The sequence below is a fragment of the Salvelinus fontinalis genome, chromosome 36, assembly GCF_029448725.1.
Source record: "Salvelinus fontinalis isolate EN_2023a chromosome 36, ASM2944872v1, whole genome shotgun sequence".
Taxonomy (NCBI): domain Eukaryota; kingdom Metazoa; phylum Chordata; class Actinopteri; order Salmoniformes; family Salmonidae; genus Salvelinus; species Salvelinus fontinalis.
The window spans coordinates 28,290,123-28,312,622 of NC_074700.1; the positions used below are offsets into that span (position 1 = coordinate 28,290,123).

A 22,500-nucleotide genomic window follows, 5' to 3' on the forward strand; every position below is an offset into this window, starting at 1 on the left:
CAACAACTACAGCAGCAACAGGCAGGAAGAAACAACAACACTCCCTTACGTAAAAGACAGGAAACCATGTCCTCTTGTCTATTCTACCCCACAGGGCCCTGGTCTATAGTAGTGCACTATATAGGGAATAGGGTTCCATTTGGGCGTATGCTGCAGTATAGAATACATCATGTCAGACATGATAGACTCTACTACCCTGTTGACATTATCTAACATAATAATATCTAGTTGCTATGCTACACTCTACTACCCTGTTGACATTATCTAACATAATAATATCTAGTTGCTATGCTACACTCTACTACCCTGTTGACATTATCTAACATAATAATATCTAGTTGCTATGCTACACTCTACTACCCTGTTGACATGATCTAACATAATAATATCTAGTTGCTATGCTACACTCTACTACCCTGTTGACATTATCTAACATAATAATATCTAGTTGCTATGCTACGCTACACTCTACTACCCTGTTGACATTATCTAACATAATAATATCTAGTTGCTATGCTACGCTCTACTACCCTGTTGACATTATCTAACATAATAATATCTAGTTGCTATGCTACACTCTACTACCCTGTTGACATTATCTAACATAATAATATCTAGTTGCTATGCTACACTCTACTACCCTGTTGACATTATCTAACATAATAATATCTAGTTGCTATGCTACACTCTACTACCCTGTTGACATTATCTAACATAATAATATCTAGTTGCTATGCTACGCTCTACTACCCTGTTGACATTATCTAACATAATAATATCTAGTTGCTATGCTACACTCTACTACCCTGTTGACATGATCTAACATAATAATATCTAGTTGCTATGCTACGCTCTACTACCCTGTTGACATTATCTAACATAATAATATCTAGTTGCTATGCTACGCTCTACTACCCTGTTGACATTATCTAACATAATAATATCTAGTTGCTATGCTACACTCTACTACCCTGTTGACATGATCTATCAGAATAATATCTAGTTGCTATGCTACACTCTACCACCCTGTTGACATGATCTAACATAATAATATCTAGTTGCTATGCTACGCTCTACTACCCTGTTGACATGATCTAACATAATAATATCTAGTTGCTATGCTACACGCTACTACCCTGTTGACATGATCTAACATAATAATATCTAGTTGCTATGCTACACGCTACTACCCTGTTGACATGATCTATCATAATAATATCTAGTTGCTATGCTACGCTCTACTACCCTGTTGACATGATCTAACATAATAATATCTAGTTGCTATGCTACGCTCTACTACCCTGTTGACATTATCTAACATAATAATATCTAGTTGCTATGCTACGCTCTACTACCCTGTTGACATGATCTAACATAATAATATCTAGTTGCTATGCTACGCTCTACTACCCTGTTGACATTATCCACTCTACTCTACTCTACTCTACTCTACTCTACACCACTCTACTCTACTTCACACCACTCTACTCCACTCCACTCCACTCTACTCTACTCTACTTCACACCACTCTACTCTACTCTACTCTACATTACTCTACTCTACTCTACTCTACTCTACATTACTCTACTCTACATTACTCTACTCTACTCTACTCTACTCTACTCTACTCTACTCTACTCTACATTACTCTACTCCACACCACTCTACTCTACTCTACTCTACTCCACACCACTCTACATTACTCTACTCCACACCACTCTACACTACTCTACTCTACTCCACACCACTCTACACTACTCTACTCCACACCACTCTACTCCACTCTACTCTACTCTACTCCACTCCACTCTACTCTACATTACTCTACTCCACACCACTCCACACTACTCTACACTACTCTACTCCACACCACTCTACACTACACTACTCTACATTACTCTACTCTACACCACTCTACTCCACACCACTCTACACTACTCTACTCTACTCCACACCACTCTACTCCACACCACTCTACTCTACATTACTCTACTCCACACCACTCTACATTACTCTACTCTACACCACTCTACTCCACACCACTCTACTCTACACTACTCTACTCTACATTACTCTACTCTACACCACTCTACTCTACACCACTCTACTCCACACCACTCTACTCCACACCACTCTACTCTACTCTACTCCACACCACTCTACACTACTCTACTCCACATCACTCTACTCTACACTACTCTACTCCACACCACTCTACACTACACTTCTCCACACCACACTACTCTACTCTACTCCACACCACTCTACACTACTCTACACTACTCTACTCTACACTACTCTACTCCACACCACTCTACTCCACACCACTCTACTCTACATTACTCTACTCCACACCACTCTACTCTACATTACTCTACTCCACACCACTCTACTCTACTCTACTCTACTCCACACCACTCTACATTACTCTACTCCACACCACTCTACTCTACTCTACTCCACACCACTCTACTCTACTCTACTCCACACCACTCTACTCTACACCACACTACTCTACACCACTCTACTCTACTCTACTCCACACCACTCTACTCCACACCACTCTACACTACTCTACTCCACACCACTCTACTCCACACTACTCTACACTACTCTACTCCACACTACTCTACTCTACTCCACTCTACTCTACATTACTCTACTCCACACCACTCTACTCTACTCCACACCACTCTACTCTACATTACTCTACTCCACACCACTCTACATTACTCTACTCCACACTACTCTACTCTACTCCACACCACTCTACTCCACACTACTCTACTCCACACTACTCTACTCCACACTACTCTACTCTACTCTACTCCACACCACTCTACTCTACACCACTCTACTCTACTCTACTCTACATTACTCTACATTACTCTACTCTACATTACTCTACTCCACACTACTCCACACCACTCTACTCCACACCACACTACTCCACACCACACTACTCCACACCACTCTACTCTACATTACTCTACTCCACACCACTCTACTCTACATTACTCTACTCCACACCACTCTACTCCACACCACTCTACTCCACACCACTCTACTCCACACCACTCTACTCCACACCACTCTACTCTACATTACTCTACTCCACACCACTCTACTCCACACCACTCTACTCCACACCACTCTACTCCACACCACTCTACTCCACACCACTCTACTCCACACCACTCTACTCTACATTACTCTACTCCACACCACTCTACTCTACATTACTCTACTCCACACCACTCTACTCCACACCACTCTACTCCACACCACTCTACTCCACACCACTCTACTCCACACCACTCTACTCCACACCACTCTACTCCACACCACTCTACACTACTCTACTCTACAATACTCTACAATACTCTACTGTACAATACTCTACAATACTCTGAAATACTCTACTCTACACTACTCTACACCACTCTGCAATACGCTACAATACTCTACTATACAATACTCTACTATACAATACTCTACTTGTTCTTAACTGACTTGCTTAGTTAAATAAAAGTTCAGTAAAAAATAAAAAATACTCTGTCTACTCTGAGGTAGCCTAACTGTCATGTTGCTAGGTCATCATATTCCAAAAAGCCCTTGGCAACGGAACTAGAATCACTCTGTTGCCTGGACGATAATCATCTGAAAGCTCAGGGGATTATCTTGATACAAGCACGGGAGTGGTGGAATTTACACACACACACACACACACACACACACACACACACACACACACACACGCACACACGCACACACGCACACAGAGAGATACACACACACACACACACACACACACACACACACACACACACACACACACACACACACACACACAAACACACACACACACACACACACACACACACACACACACACACACACCCAGAGCAGCCCTCCTAACACAAGTCATGTCTACAGGTCTCTACTGGTAATCAGCTCACCAGTAGGGGGGACAGGATGGGGGACAGGATGAGGAGGGGGGGACAGGATGGGGAGGGGGGGGACAGGATGGGGAGGGGGGTCAGGATGGGGAGGGGGGACAGGATGGGGAGGGGGTACAGGATGGGGGGACAGGATGGAGGGACAGGATGGGGAGGGGGGGACAGGATGAGGATGGGGGGGGACAGGATGGGGAGGGGGGGACAGGATGGAGAGGGGGGGACAGGATGGGGGGACAGGATGAGTATGGGGACAGGATGGGGAGGGGGGACAGGATGGGAGGGGGAGACAGGAGGGGGATGGGGGACAGGAGGGGGAGGGGGGACAGGATTGGGAGGGGGGACAGGATGGGGAGGGGGGGACAGGATGTGGAGGGGGGACAGGATGGGAAGGTGGGGACAGGATGGGGAGGGGGGGACAGGATGGGGAGGGGGGACAGGATGGGGAGGGTGGAATAGGATGGGGAGGGAGGGATAGGATGGGGTGGACAGGATGGGGAGGGGGGACAGGATGGGGGGACAGGATGGAGGGACAGGATGGAGGGATGGGGAGGGGGGGACAGGATGAGGATGGGGGGGGGCAAGGATGGGGAGGGGGGACAAGGTGGGGGGACAGGATGGGGAGGGGGGGACAGGATGGGGAGGGGGGGACAGGATGGGGGGACAGGATGGGGAGGGGGGACAGGATGGGGAGGGGGGACAGGATGGGAGGGGGAGACAGGAGGGGGAGGGGGGACAGGATGGGGAGGGGGGACAGGATGGGGAGGGGGGGACAGGATGTGGAGGGGGGGCTGGAGGGGACGGGAGAAGGAAGGGGACTGGGGGATGGGGGGGCTGGAGTGGACAGGGGGAATGGGGGGGACAGGGGGATGGGGGGCTGGAGGGGACAGGGGGAATGGGGGGGACAGGGGGATGGGGGGGCTGGAGGGGACAGGGGGAATGGGGGGGACAGGGGGATGGGGGGCTGGAGGGGACAGGGGGAATGGGGGGGACAGGGGGATGGGGGGCTGGAGGGGACAGGGGGGATGGGGGGGACAGGGGGATGGGGGGCTGGAGTGGACAGGGGGAATGGGGGGGACAGGGGGATGGGGGGCTGGAGGGGACAGGGGGAATGGGGGGGACAGGGGGATGGGGGGGCTGGAGGGGACAGGGGGAATGGGGGGGACAGGGGGATGGGGGGCTGGAGGGGACAGGGGGAATGGGGGGGACAAGGGGATGGGGGGCTGGAGGGGACAGGGGGAATGGGGAAGACAGGGGGATGGGGGGCTGGAGGGGACAGGGGGAATGGGGGGCTGGAGGGGAAAGGGGGATGGAGGCTTTAGGAGGCTTTAGATTAAACACAAATCCTCATCAAATCTAGAGCACAACGCAAGGTCGGAAATCACAACACATACACACCACTATACCACTACACCACTACACCACTACACCACTACACCACTATACCACTATATACTACACCACTACACCACTATACCACTATACCACTACACCACTACACCACTATACCACTACACCACTACACCACTACACCACTACACCACTACACCACTACACCACTATACCACTATACCACTATACCACTATACCACTATACCACTATACCACTATACCACTACACCACTACACCACTACACCACTATACCACTATACCACTATACCACTATACCACTATACCACTACACCACTACACCACTACACCACTACACCACTATACCACTATACCACTATACCACTATACCACTACACCACAATATACTACACCACTGCACCACTGCACCACTACACCACTACACCACTACACCACTATACCACTATACCACTACACCACTACACCACTACACCACCACTGTACCACTATACCACTATACCACTATACCACTATACCACTATACCACTATACCACTACACCACTACACCACTACACCACTACACCACTACACCACAATATACTACACCACTACACCACTACTTCACTACACCACAATTTACTACACCACTACACCACTATACCACTACACCACTATACCACTACACCACTATACCACTATACCACTACACCACTATACCACTACACCACTATACCACTACACCACTACACCACTACACCACTACACCACTACACCACTATACCACTATACCACTACACCACTATATACTACACCACTACACCACTACACCACTATACCACTACACCACTATATACTACACCACTACACCACTACACCACTACACCACTATACCACTACACCACTATATACTACACCACTACATACTACACCACTACACCACTACACCACTACACCACTATACCACTATACCACTATACCACTATACCACTATACCACTATACCACTATACCACTACACCACTACACCACTACACCACTATACCACTATACCACTATACCACTACACCACTATACCACTACACCACTATACCACAATATACTACACCACTACACCACTACACCACAATATACTACACCACTACACCACTATATACTACACCACTACACCACTACACCACTACACCACTATATACTACACCACTACACCACTACACCACTACACCACTACTACACCACTACACCACCACTATACCACCACTACACCACTATACCACCACTACACCACTACACAAGTATACCACTATACCACCACTATACCACTACACCACTACACTACTACACCACCACTACACCACCACTACACCACCACTACTACACCACCACTACTACACCACCACTACTACACCACTATACCACTATACCACTATACCACTACACCACTATACCACTATACCACAATATACTACACCACTATACCACTATACCACTATACCACTATACCACTACACCACTATACCACTATACCACTATACCACTATACCACTATACCACAATATACTACACCACTACACCACTATATACCACACCACCACACCACCACACCACCACACCACTACACCACTACACCACTACACCACTATACCACTACACCACTATATACCACACCACTACACCACTATACCACTATACCACTACACCACTACACCACTATACCACTATACCACTACACCACTACACCACTACACCACTATACCACTATACCACTATACCACTATACCACTATACCACTACACCACTACACCACTATACCACTATACCACTATACCACTATACCACTATACCACTACACCACTACACCACTACACCACTACACCACTATACCACTATACCACTATACCACTATACCACTATACCACTACACCACTGAACCACTACACCACTACACCACTACACCACTATACCACAATATACTACACCACTACACCACTACACCACTACACCACTACACCACTACACCACTATACCACAATATACTACACCACTACACCACTACACCACTACACCACTACACCACTACACCACTATACCACTACACCACTATACCACTATACCACACCACTACACCACTATACCACACCACTACACCACTATACCACACCACTACACCACTATACCACTATACCACTATACCACCACTACACCACTACACCACTATACCACCACTATACCACTATACCACTACACCACTATACCACCACTACACCACTATACCACTACACCACTACACCACCACTACACCACCACTACACCACCACTACACCACCACTACACCACCACTACTACTACACCACCACTACTACTACACCACCACTACTATTACACCACCACTACTACACCACTACACCACTACACCACTACACCACTACACCACTACACCACTATACCACTATACCACCACTACACCACCACTACACCACCACTACACCACCACTACACCACCACTACTACTACACCACCACTACTATTACACCACCACTACTACACCACTACACCACTACACCACTACACCACTACACCACTACACCACTACACCACTATACCACCACTATACCACCACTATACCACTATACCACTATACCACTATACCACTATACCACTATACCACTATACCACTATACCACTATACCACTACACCACTACACCACTACACCACTATATACCACTATATACCACTATACCACTATACCACTATACCACTATACCACTATATACTACACCACTATATACTACACCACTACACCACTACACCACTACACCACTACACCACTATACCACTATACCACTATACCACTATACCACTATACCACTATACCACTATATACCACTATACCACTATACCACTATACCACTATACCACTATATACTACACCACTATATACTACACCACTACACCACTACACCACTACACCACTACACCACTATACCACTATACCACTATACCACTATACCACTATACCACTATACCACTACACCACTATACCACTATACCACTATACCACTATACCACTACACCACTATATACTACACCACTATACCACTATACCACTACACCACTATACCACTATATACTACACCACTACACCACTATACCACTATACCACTATACCACTACACCACTACACCACTACACCACTACACCACTATACCACAATATACTACACCACTACACCACTACACCACTATACCACTACACTACTACACCACTACACCACTACACCACTACACCACTACACCACTACACCACTATACCACTATACCACTATACCACTATACCACTATACCACTACACCACTACACCACTACACCACTACACCACTATACCACTATACCACTATACCACTATACCACAATATACTACACCAATACACCACTACACCACTATATACTACACCACTATACCACTATACCACTACACCACTATACCACTATATACTACACCACTACACCACTACACCACTATACCACTATACCACTATACCACTATACCACTATACCACTATACCACTACACCACTACACCACTATACCACAATATACTACACCACTACACCACTACACCACTACACCACTATACCACTACACTACACCACTACACTATACCACTACACCACTACACCACTACACCACTACACCACTACACCACTATACCACTATACCACTATACCACTATACCACTATACCACAATATACTACACCAATACACCACTACACCACTACACCACTATACACTATACCACTACACCACTATACCACTATATACTACACCACTACACCACTATACCACTATATACTACACCACTACACCACTACACCACTACACCACTATACCACTACACCACTATACCACTATATACTACACCACTATACCACTATACCACTATATACTACACCACTACACCACTATACCACTATACCACTATACCACTATACCACTACACCACTATACCACTATACCACTATACCACTACACCACTACACCACTACACCACTACACCACTACACCACTACACCACTATACCACTACACCACTACACCACTACACCACTACACCACTACACCACTACACCACTACACCACTATACCACTATACCACTATACCACTACACCACTACACCACTACACCACTACACCACTATACCAATACACCACTATACCACTACACCACTACACCACTATACCACTATACCACTATACCACTATATACTACATCACTACACCACTACACCACTACACCACTATACCACTACACCACTATACCACTACACCACTACACCACTACACCACTACACCACTACACCACTACACCACTACACCACTATACCACTACACCACTATACCACTACACTAGGTGTGTGCTCACCTGTCCAGCTGCAGCAGGGGACTGGTCCCTGGGTAAACAGAAGCAGTCTGAGCAGGTCATAGCCCAGGTGTATCTCAGTTACAGTCAACAGGAGTACGGTTCTAACCCCTAAACATAGGTATACTCAACAGCAGGAGTATGGTTCTAACCCCTAATCACAGGTATACTCAACAACAGGAGTATGGTTCTAACCCATAAACACAGGTATACTCAACAACAGGAGTATGGTTCTAACCCCTAATCACAGGCATACTGAACAACAGAAGTATGGTTCTAACCCATAATCACAGGTATACTCAACAACAGGAGTATGGTTCTAACCCCTAATCACAGGTATACTCAACAACAGGAGTATGGTTCTAACCCCTAATCACAGGCATACTCAACAGCAGGAGTATGGTTCTAACCCCTAATCACAGGTATACTCAACAACAGGAGTATGGTTCTAACCCATAAACACAGGTATACTCAACAACAGGAGTATGGTTCTAACCCCTAATCACAGGCATACTGAACAACAGGAGTATGGTTCTAACCCCTAATCACAGGCATACTGAACAACAGAAGTATGGTTCTAACCCCTAATCACAGGCATACTCAACAACAGGAGTATGGTTCTAACCCATAAACACAGGTATACTCAACAACAGGAGTATGGTTGTAACCCCTAATCACAGGTATACTGAACAACAGGAGAATGGTTCTAACCCCTAATCACAGGCATACTCAACAACAGGAGTATGGTTCTAACCCATAAACACAGGTATACTCAACAACAGGAGTATGGTTCTAACCCCTAATCACAGGTATACTCAACAACAGGAGTATGGTTCTAACCCATAAACACAGGTATACTCAACAACAGGAGTATGGTTCTAACCCCTAATCACAGGTATACTCAACAGCAGGAGTATGGTTCTAACCCCTAATCACAGGTATACTCAACAACAGGAGTATGGTTCTAACCCCTAATCACAGGTATACTGAACCACGGGAGTATGTCCTCCTCTGTAGTCTCCCCCTGTGTCCTCCTCTGTAGTCTCCCCCTGTGTCCTCCTCTGTAGTCTCCCCCAGTGTCCTCCTCTGTAGTCTCCCACAGTGTCCTCCTCTGTAGTCTCCCACAGTGTCCCCTCTGTAGTCTCCCCCAGTGTCCTCCTCTGTAGTCTCCCCCTGTGTCCTCCTCTGTAGTCTCCCACAGTGTCCCCTCTGTAGTCTCCCCCAGTTTCCTCCTCTGTAGTCTCCCCCAGTGTCCTCCTCTGTAGTCTCCCCCTGTGTCCTCCTCTGTAGTCTCCCCCAGTGTCCTCCTCTGTAGTCTCCCCCAGTGTCCTCCTCTGTAGTCTCCCCCAGTGTCCTCCTCTGTAGTCTCCCCTAGTGTCATCCTCTGTAGTCTCCCACAGTGTCCCCTCTGTAGTCTCCCCCAGTGTCATCCTCTGTAGTCTCCCCTAGTGTCCTCCTCTGTAGTCTCCCCCTGTGTCCTCCTCTGTAGTCTCCCCTAGTGTCCTACTCTGTAGTCTCCCCTAGTGTCCTCCTCTGTAGTCTCCCCCAGTGTCCTCCTCTGTAGTCTCCCCCTGTGTCCTCCTCTGTAGTCTCCCACAGTGTCCCCTCTGTAGTCTCCCCCAGTGTCCTCCTCTGTAGTCTCCCCCAGTGTCCCCCTCTGTAGTCTCCCCCAGTGTCCCCCTCTGTAGTCTCCCCTAGTGTCATCCTCTGTAGTCTCCCACAGTGTCCCCTCTGTAGTCTCCCCCAGTGTCCCTCTCTGTAGTCTCCCCCAGTGTCCTCCTCTGTAGTCTCCCCCAGTGTCCTCCTCTGGAGTCTCCCCCAGTGTCCCCTCTGTAGTCTCCCCCAGTGTCCCCTCTGTAGTCTCCCTTAGTGTCATCCTCTGTAGTCTCCCACAGTGTCCCCTCTGTAGTCTCCCCCAGTGTCCTCCTCTATAGTCTCCCACAGTGTCCCCTCTGTTGTCTCCCCCAGTGTCCCCTCTGTAGTCTCCCCCAGTGTCCTCCTCTGTAGTCTCCCCCAGTGTCCCCTCTGTAGTCTCCCACAGTGTCCCCTCTGTAGTCTCCCACAGTGTCCCCTCTGTAGTCTCCCACAGTGTCCCCTCTGTAGTCTCCCCCAGTGTCCCCCTCTGTAGTCTCCCCCAGTGTCCTCCTCTGTAGTCTCCCCCAGTGTCCTCCTCTGTAGTCTCCCCCAGTGTCCTTCTCTGTAGTCTCACCCAGTGTCCTCCTCTGTGGTCTCCCCCCAGTGTCCTCCTCTGTAGTCTCTCCCAGTGTCCTCCTCTGTAGTCTCTCCCAGTGTCCTCCTCTGTAGTCTCTCCCAGTGTCCTCCTCTGTAGTCTCCCCCAGTGTCCCCCTCTGTAGTCTCCCCCAGTGTCCCCCTCTGTAGTCTCCCCCAGTGTCCTCCTCTGTAGTCTCCCCCAGTGTCCTCCTCTGTAGTCTCCCCCAGTGTCCCCCTCTGTAGTCTCCCCAGTGTCCTCCTCTGTAGTCTCCCCCAGTGTCCTCCTCTGTAGTCTCCCCCAGTGTCCTCCTCTGGAGTCTCCCCCAGTGTCCTCCTCTGTAGTCTCCCCCTGTGTCCTCCTCTGTAGTCTCCCCCAGTGTCCTCCTCTGTAGTCTCCCCCAGTGTCCTTCTCTGTAGTCTCCCCCTGTAGTCTCCCCCAGTGCCCTCCACTGTAGTCTCCCCCAGTGCCCTCCTCTGTAGTCTCCCCCTGTATCCTCCTCTGTAGTCTCTCACAGTATCCTCCTCTGTAGTCTCCCACAGTATCCTCCTCTGTAGTCTCCCCTAGTGTCCTCCTCTGTAGTCTCCCCTAGTGTCCTCCTCTGTAGTCTCCCCCAGTGTCCTCCTCTGTAGTCTCCCCCTGTGTCCTCCTCTGTAGTCTCCCCTAGTGTCCTCCTCTGTAGTCTCCCCTAGTGTCCTCCTCTGTAGTCTCCCCCAGTGTCCTCCTCTGTAGTCTCCCACAGTATCCTCCTCTGTAGTCTCCCCTAGTGTCCTCCTCTGTAGTCTCCCCTAGTGTCCTCCTCTGTAGTCTCCCCCAGTGTCCTCCTCTGTAGTCTCCCCCTGTGTCCTCCTCTGTAGTCTCCCCTAGTGTCCTCCTCTGTAGTCTCCCCCTGTGTCCTCCTCTGTAGTCTCCCCCTGTGTCCTCTTCTCTAGTCTCCCCTAGTGTCTCCCTCTGTAGTCTCCCCCTGTGTCCTCCTCTGTAGTCTCCCCCTGTGTCCTCCTCTGTAGTCTCCCCCTGTGTCCTCCTCTGTAGTCTCCCCCAGTGTCCTCCTCTGTAGTCTCCCCCAGTGTCCTCCTCTGTAGTCTCCCCCAGTGTCCTCTTCTGTAGTCTCCCCCTGTGTCCTCTTCTGTAGTCTCCCCCTGTGTCCTCCTCTGTAGTCTCCCCTAGTGTCATCCTCTGTAGTCTCCCCCAGTGTCCTCCTCTGTAGTCTCCCCCAGTGTCCTCCTCTGTAGTCTCCCCCAGTGTCCTCCTCTGTAGTCTCCCCCAGTGTCCTCTTCTGTAGTCTCCCCCTGTGTCCTCTTCTGTAGTCTCCCCCTGTGTCCTCCTCTGTAGTCTCCCCTAGTGTCATCCTCTGTAGTCTCCCCCAGTGTCCTCCTCTGTAGTCTCCCCCTGTGTCCTCTTCTGTAGTCTCCCCCAGTGTCCTCCTCTGTAGTCTCCCCTAGTGTCCTCCTCTGTAGTCTCCCCTAGTGTCCTCCTCTGTAGTCTCCCCCAGTGTCCTCCTCTGTAGTCTCCCCCAGTGTCCTCCTCTGTAGTCTCCCCCAGTGTCCTCTTCTGTAGTCTCCCCCTGTGTCCTCTTCTGTAGTCTCCCCCTGTGTCCTCCTCTGTAGTCTCCCCTAGTGTCATCCTCTGTAGTCTCCCCCAGTGTCCTCCTCTGTAGTCTCCCCCTGTGTCCTCTTCTGTAGTCTCCCCCAGTGTCCTCCTCTGTAGTCTCCCCTAGTGTCCTCCTCTGTAGTCTCCCCTAGTGTCCTCCTCTGTAGTCTCCCCCAGTGTCCTCCTCTGTAGTCTCCCCCCAGTGTCCCCCTCTGCTCCACTGTAATAATGTACAACTAGCTGATACCATGTACTGTCTACCTACCCAGGAGTAGTGATTCTGTGCTAGTTGGTTTGTGTTTGCTCTCAGAACACTTCACCCCCTCCTCTCTCCCCCTCTGTAGAGAATGAACCACTAGCCAATAGCAGCGGGCGGATTAGATAATGCTGAGCCGAGGGGCACTGGACTATAGCCCGTGACGTGAACGGTCGAAAGCGGTGAGGGAGTAGCGCCCGTTCTCCAACGGAACAGTAATCTGCGCCGCTGGGTCACGTTGTCAACAAGGCAGCATGGTGCATCGTTCAGAAAATATATATTTTCCATCAAATAAATGTTTGAATTTCCCCCAAAACACTAGTTTTCATTAGGATGGCAGATCATTCGTGTTTTTTTTGTTTTGTTTTTTAATCAAAAGCAATCACTTTTACAGGTGGAAACACAGAATCCGACTCTTTACTCCACGTGCTTTACTTATGTCACGTTTGTTTAGAGCCGCCTTCGCCTTGGGCATGCTCCGCCCAGTTCCAAAACGAAAACGAATCAACTTTACCTAGGTGCAAATCATGCCTACCCTGGCGCCCGGGCCAGACGAATTGAATCCTCTCACTGATGGAACCCTGGGAAAATATTCAGATTAGCAGGCCAGCGTTGACCAATCACGATGCAGCACATAGCCTTTCTATGAAACAGACATCAGGCAGTGATGTATAGTGTTACAGAATGTTCTTAAAACTCTCTTTCTCTCTCTGTCTCTCTCTGTCTCTCTGTCTCTCTGTCTCTCTCTCTCAATTCAATTCAATTCAATTTTTCAATTCAAGGGGCTTTATTGGCATGGGAAACATGTGTTAACATTGCCAAAGCAAATGAGGTAGACAATACACAAAAGTGAAACAAACAAAACGAATTAACAGTAAACATTACACATACAGAAGTTTCAAAACAATAAAGACATTACGAGTGTCATATTAAATATATACAGTGTTGTAACAATGTACAAATGGTTAAAGCACACAAGTTAAAATAAGTAAGCATAAATATGGGTTGTATTTACAATGGTGTTTGTTTTTCACTGGTTGCCCTTTTCTTGTGGCAACAGGTCACAAATCTTGCTGCTGTGATGGCACACTGTGGAATTTCTACTGGGAGTTTATCAAAATTGGATTTGTTCTCGAATTCTTTGTGGATCTGTGTGATCTGAGGGAAATATGTGTCTCTAATATGGTCATACATTGGGCAGGAGGTTAGGAAGTGCAGCTCGGTTTCCACCTCATTTTGTGGGCAGTGTGCACATAGCCTGTCTTCTCTTGAGAGCCATGTCTGCCTACGGCGGCCTTTCTCAATAGCAAGGCTATGCTCACTGAGTCTGTACATAGTCAAAGCTTTCCTTAAGTTTGGGTCAGTCACAGTGGTCAGGTATTCTGCCACTGTGTACTCTCTGTTTAGGGCCAAATAGCATTCTAGTTTGCTCTGTTTTTTTGTTAATTCTTTCCAATGTGTCAAGTAATTATCTTTTTGTTTTCTCATGATTTGGTTGGGTCTAATTGTGCTGTTGTCCTGGGGCTCTGTGGGGTGTGTTTGTGTTTGTGAACAGAGCCCTAGGACCAGTTTGCTTAGGGGACTCTTCTCCAGGTTCATCTCTCTGTAGGTGATGGCTTTGTTATGGAAGGTTTGGGAATCGCTTCCTTTTAGGTGGTTGTAGAATTTAACGGTTCTTTTCTGGATTTTGATAATTAGTGGGTATCGGCCTAATTCTGCTCTGCATGCATTATTTGGTGTTCTGCGTTGTACACTGAGGATATTTTTGCAGAATTCTGCATGCAGAGTCTCAATTTGGTGTTTGCCCCATTTTGTGAAATCTTGGTTGGTGAGCGGACCCCAGACCTCACAACCATAAAGGGCAATGGGCTCTATGACTGATTCAAGTATTTTTAGCCAGATCCTAATTGGTATGTTGAAATTTATGTTCCTTTTGATGGCATAGAATGCCCTTCTTGCCTTGTCTCTCAGATCGTTCACAGCTTTGTGGAAGTTACCTGTGGTGCTGATGTTTAGGCCGAGGTATGTATAGTTTTTTGTGTGCTCTAGGGCAACGGTGTCTAGATGGAATATGTGGTCCTGGCGACTGGACCTTTTTTGGAACACCATTATTTTGGTCTTACTGAGATTTACTGTCAGGGCCCAGGTCTGACAGAATCTGTGCAGAAGATCTAGGTGCTGCTGTAGTCCCTCCTTGGTTGGTGACAGAAGTACCAGATCATCAGCAAACAGTAGACATTTGACTTCGGATTCTAGTAGGGTGAGATCGGGTGCTGCAGACTGTTCTAGTGCCCGCGCCAATTCGTTGATATATATGTTGAAGAGGGTGGGGCTTAAGCTGCATCCCTGTCTCACCCCACGACCCTGTGTGAAGAAATGTGTGTGTTTTTTGCCAATTTTAACCGCACACTTGTTGTTTGTGTACATGGATTTTATAATGTCGTATGTTTTACCCCCAACACCACTTTCCATCAATTTGTATAGCAGACCCTCATGCCAAATTGAGTCGAAGGCTTTTTTGAAATCAACAAAGCATGAGAAGACTTTGCCTTTGTTTTGGTTTGTTTGGTTGTCAATTAGGGTGTGTAGGGTGAATACATGGTCTGTTGTACGGTAATTAGGTAAAAAGCCAATTTGACATTTGCTCAGTACATTGTGTTCATTGAGGAAATGTACGAGTCTGCTGTTAATGATAACGCAGAGTATTTTACCAAGGTTACTGTTGACGCATATTCCACGGTAGTTATTGGGGTCAAATTTGTCTCCACTTTTGTGGATTGGGGTGATCAGTCCTTGGTTCCAAATATTGGGGAAGATGCCAGAGCTAAGGACGATGTTAAAGAGTTTTAGTATAGCCAATTGGAATTTGTTGTCTGTATATTTGATCATTTCATTAAGGATACCATCAACACCACAGGCCTTTTTGGGTTGGAGGGTTTTTATTTTGTCCTGTAACTCATTCAAGGTAATTGGAGAATCCAGTGGGTTCTGGTAGTTTTTAATAGTTGATTCTAGTATTTGTATTTGATCATGTATATGTTTTTGCTCTTTATTCTTTGTTATAGAGCCAAAAAGATTGGAGAAGTGGTTTACCCATACATCTCCATTTTGGAAAGATAATTCTTCGTGTTGTTGTTTGTTTAGTGTTTTCCAATTTTCCCAGAATTGGTTAGAGTCTATGGATTCTTCAATGACATTGAGCTGATTTCTGACATGCTGTTCCTTCTTTTTCCGTAGTGTATTTCTGTATTGTTTTAGTCTCTCTCTATCTCTCTCTCTGTCTCTCTCTCTCTGTATCTCTTTCTCTGTCTCTCTGTCTCTCTCTCTCTGTCTCTCTCTCTCTGTCTCTCTGTCTCTGTCTCTCTGTCTCTGTCTCTCTGTCTCTCTCTCTCTGTCTCTGTCTCTCTGTCTCTGTCTCTCTCTCTCTGTCTCTCTGTCTCTCTGTCTCTCTGTCTCTGTCTCTCTGTCTCTCTCTCTCTCTCTCTTTCGTTCTCTCTCTCTGTCTCTCTGTCTCTCTCTCTCTCTCTCTGTGTCTTTTAAAGTGGAACTGACAGCGTTTTAGCAAAATCAAATCTTATTAATGATATGGTCATTTTCACAGTTTCATAAATTCATAGAAAGTTTGGGAATGATGTACACTAAGGTATTTGTGAAAATTGTATAGCAATATAGAGTGGGAAAGCGGCCGTGCGTTTGAACAATTAATAGATACTGCAGTAAATAAAACCTAATAAAAACATCTGTCTCGTCCAGGACCAGAGTCTACACAGACCGGTGCACCATAGCCAATCAGAGCTACAGTAGACCTTTATACAAACAAGCCATTTGCCACACAGGCCTGCCATCATTCACTTTGAACTGGACTGTGTGTTTACAGGCAGTAGGTCCCGTCATCATTCACTTTGAACTGGACTGTGTGTTTACAGGAAGTAGGGCCTGTCATCATTCACTTTGAACTGGACTGTGTGTTTACAGGCAGTAGGTCCCGTCATCATTCACTATGAACTGGACTGTGTGTTTACAGGCAGTAGGGCCTGTCATCATTCACTATGAACTGGACTGTGTGTTTACAGGCAGTTGGGCTGAGAATTATTTCTGTCTGTAATAAAGTCCTTACGTGGGGAAAAACCTATTCTGATTGGCTGAACCTGGCTCCCCAGTGGCTGAACCTGGCTGTGCCCCTGGCAGTCATGGGAAATCCATAGATTAGGGTCTAATTTATTTATTTTCAATTGACCGATGTCCTTCTATGATCAAACAGCCATGAAAACGTAAATTTTATTTATCCATTATTTTACCAGGTAAGTTGACTGAGAACACGTTCTCATTTGCAGCAACAACCTGGGGAATAGTTACAGGGGAGAGGAGGGGGATGAATGAGCCAATTGTAAACTGGGGATTATTAGGTGACCGTGATGGTTGAGGGCCAGATTGGGAATTTAGCCAGGACACCGGGGTTAACACCCCTACTCTTACGATAAGTGCCATGGGATCTTTAATGACCTCAGAGAGTCAGGACACCCGTTTAACGTCCCATCCGAAAGACGACACCTTACACAGAGCAGTGTCCCCAATCACTGCCCTGGGGCATTGGGATATGTTTTAGAACAGAGGAAAGAGTGCCTCCTACTGGCCCTCCAACACCACTTCCAGCAGCATCTGGTCTCCCATCCAGGGACTGACCAGGACCAACCCTGCTTAGCTTCAGAAGCAAGCCAGCAGTGGTATGCAGGGTGGTATGCTGCTGGCGATAAAATTCTCTCTCCATCAGTGACGCACATCATCAACAACAAGATCGACAACTAGCCAGAGCAGAGATAAACTCAAAATCTAACGAGGTTAACACTAGATAAACCCTCTCAAACTTTTTCAGTTAATTGGCCGTCAAAATCGCACTGATAAACGATGGGGAATTGTAGCCTGCTCGTCCTTCCTGGAGCTTGCCCGCCCCAATGCATGCTGGTCCCAAGCCACGTTTTTTGACAACTGAATGGGAACCTGCCTGTAAAATACATTTGATTGACAACTAAGAGATATGCTAACTGTGGATAACAGTCGTTCAAGTTCAGAATAGCTAGCTAGCAAAGCGATTCACATTTAGCAAAGCGATTCACATTTAGCAAAGCCATTCACATTTAGCAAAGCGATTCACATTTAGCAAAGCGATTCACATTTAGCAAAGCCATTCACATTTAGCAAAGCGATTCACATTTAGCAAAGCATTTCACATTTAGCAAAGCCATTCACATTTAGCAAAGCCATTCACATTTAGCAAAGCCATTCACATTTAGCAAAGCGATTCACATTTAGCAAAGCGATTCACATTTAGCAAAGCGATTCACATTTAGCAAAGCGATTCACATTTAGCAAAGCGATTCACATTTAGCAAAGCCATTCACATTTAGCAAAGCCATTCACATTTAGCAAAGCCATTCACATTTAGCAAAGCCATTCACATTTAGCAAAGCCATTCACATTTAGCAAAGCCATTCACATTTAGCAAAGTGATTCACATTTAGCAAAGCCATTCACATTTAGCAAAGTGATTCACATTTAGCAAAGCCATTCACATTTAGCAAAGCCATTCACATTGAGCAAAGCCATTCACATTTAGCAAAGCCATTCACATTTAGCAAAGTGATTCACGCAAAAACGTAGCTATAAGTTGTTGTAACATTTAAAAATTAAAAACATGTTTTTCCTTTTTTTTGCACGGCTTGGATCACCGATGCTTCTCATTGGTTCTCTCAAAATGTATTGTAGTAGTCACGCCCTGACCATAGACAGCCCTCGGGGTTCTACGTGGTGTTTCAGGTCAGGGTGTGACTAGGGGGGGGGGTTCTATGTATTATATTTCTATGTTGGTGTGTGTTTATGGTTCCCAATTGGAGGCAGCTGATGGTCGTTGTCTCTAATTGGGGATCATACTTAGTGTGTGCCTTTTTCCCACCTGCGTTTTATGGGATGTTGTTTAGAGTTAGTGCCTTTTTCCCACCTGCGTTTTATGGGATGTTGTTTAGAGTTAGTGCCTTTTTCCCACCTGCGTTTTATGGGATGTTGTTTAGAGTTAGTGCCTTTTTCCCACCTGCGTTTTATGGGATGTTGTTTAGAGTTAGTGCCTTTTTCCCACCTGCGTTTTATGGGATGTTGTTTAGAGTTAGTGCCTTTTTCCCACCTGCGTTTTATGGGATGTTGTTTAGAGTTAGTGCCTTTTTCCCACCTGCGTTTTATGGGATGTTGTTTAGAGTTAGTGCCTTTTTCCCACCTGCGTTTTATGGGATGTTGTTTAGAGTTAGTGCCTATGTGCACTACGTACTGGCACGTTCGTTAAATCTTTGTTGTTGTTTTGTAAGTTTCACTTTAATAAATATGTGGAACTCTACTCACGCCGAGCCTTGGCCTCGTTTATTTATTCAAAGGAACGTGACGGTCGTTGAGTAGCCAGCCTCGGCTACTGCTCAGATGTTGTTGTAACAGGCCTATATGACGGTCGTTGAGTAGCCAGCCTCGGCTACTGCTCAGATGTTGTCGTAACAGGCCTATATGACGGTCGTTGAGTAGCCAGCCTCGGCTACTGCTCAGATGTTGTTGTAACAGGCCTATATGACGGTCGTTGAGTAGCCAGCCTCGGCTACTGCTCAGATGTTGTCGTAACAGGCCTATATGACGGTCGTTGAGTAGCCAGCCTCGGCTACTGCTCAGATGTTGTCGTAACAGGCCTATATGACGGTCGTTGAGTAGCCAGCCTCGGCTACTGCTCAGATGTTGTAACAGGCCTATATGACGGTCGTTGAGTAGCCAGCCTCGGCTACTGCTCAGATGTTGTTGTAACAGGCCTATATGACAGTCGTTGAGTAGCCAGCCTCGGCTACTGCTCAGATGTTGTCGTAACAGGCCTATATGACGGTCGTTGAGTAGCCAGCCTCGGCTACTGCTCAGATGTTGTAACAGGCCAATATGACAGTCGTTGAGTAGCCAGCCTCGGCTACTGCTCAGATGTTGTCGTAACAGGCCTATATGACGGTCGTTGAGTAGCCAGCCTCGGCTACTGCTCAGATGTTGTTGTAACAGGCCTATATGACGGTCGTTGAGTAGCCAGCCTCGGCTACTGCTCAGATGTTGTAACAGGCCTATATGACGGTCGTTGAGTAGCCAGCCTCGGCTACTGCTCAGATGTTGTTGTAACAGGCCAATATGACAGTAGTTGAGTAGCCAGCCTCGGCTACTGCTCAGATGTTGTTGTAACAGGCCTATATGACGGTCGTTGAGTAGCCAGCCTCGGCTACTGCTCAGATGTTGTTGTAACAGGCCTATATGACGGTCGTTGAGTAGCCAGCCTCGGCTACTGCTCAGATGTTGTTGTAACAGGCCTATATGACGGTCGTTGAGTAGCCAGCCTCGGCTACTGCTCAGATGTTGTTGTAACAGGCCTATATGACGGTCGTTGAGTAGCCAGCCTCGGCTACTGCTCAGATGTTGTTGTAACAGGCCTATATGACGGTCGTTGAGTAGCCAGCCTCGGCTACTGCTCAGATGTTGTAACAGGCCTATATGACGGTCGTTGAGTAGCCAGCCTCGGCTACTGCTCAGATGTTGTTGTAACAGGCCTATATGACGGTCGTTGAGTAGCCAGCCTCGGCTACTGCTCAGATGTTGTAACAGGCCAATATGACAGTCGTTGAGTAGCCAGCCTCGGCTACTGCTCAGATGTTGTTGTAACAGGCCTATATGACGGTCGTTGAGTAGCCAGCCTCGGCTACTGCTCAGATGTTGTTGTAACAGGCCTATATGACGGTCGTTGAGTAGCCAGCCTCGGCTACTGCTCAGATGTTGTAACAGGCCTATATGACGGTCGTTGAGTAGCCAGCCTCGGCTACTGCTCAGATCTTGTAACAGGCCTATATGACGGTCGTTGAGTAGCCAGCCTCGGCTACTGCTCAGATGTTGTAACAGGCCTATATGACGGTAGTTGAGTAGCCAGCCTCGGCTACTGCTCAGATGTTGTTGTAACAGGCCTATATGACGGTCGTTATGTTTCTCATTCGCATGATGTTTCGTTCCAGGTTTCGTTCCAGGTTTTGACAGATGGTCTGGTAAATGTAGTCCTAAACCATTACAGAGGACAGATGGTCTGGTAAATGTAGTCCTAAACCATTACAGAGGACAGATGGTCTGGTAAATGTAGTCCTAAACCATTACAGAGGACAGATGGTCTGGTAACTGTAGTCCTAAACCATTACAGAGGACAGATGGTCTGGTAAATGTAGTCCTAAACCATTATAGAGGGACAGATGGTCTGGTAAATGTAGTCCTAAACCATTACAGAGGGACAGATGGTCTGGTAAATGTAGTCCTAAACCATTACAGAGGACAGATGGTCTGGTAAATGTAGTCCTAAACCATTACAGAGAACAGATGGTCTGGTAAATGTAGTCCTAAACCATTACAGAGGACAGATGGTCTGGTAAATGTTGTCCTAAACCATTACAGAGGACAGATGGTCTGGTAAATGTAGTCCTAAACCATTACAGAGAGACAGGTTGTCTGGTAAATGTAGTCCTAAACCATTACAGAGGACAGATGGTCTGGTAAATGTAGTCCTAAACCATTACAGAGGACAGATGGTCTGGTAAATGTAGTCCTAAACCATTACAGAGAGACAGGTTGTCTGGTAAATGTAGTCCTAAACCATTACAGAGGACAGATGGTGGGACATGATTTC

General features: G+C 47.0%; 1 protein-coding gene across 1 annotated transcript in view; it reads right to left on the bottom strand.

Annotated features, from left to right (window-relative positions):
- The window catches only part of LOC129835653 (type II inositol 3,4-bisphosphate 4-phosphatase-like), a 63,244-nt gene that overhangs the window by 24,712 nt on the left and 16,032 nt on the right, over positions 1-22,500 (bottom strand). The gene's annotated exons all lie outside the window — the stretch shown is intronic.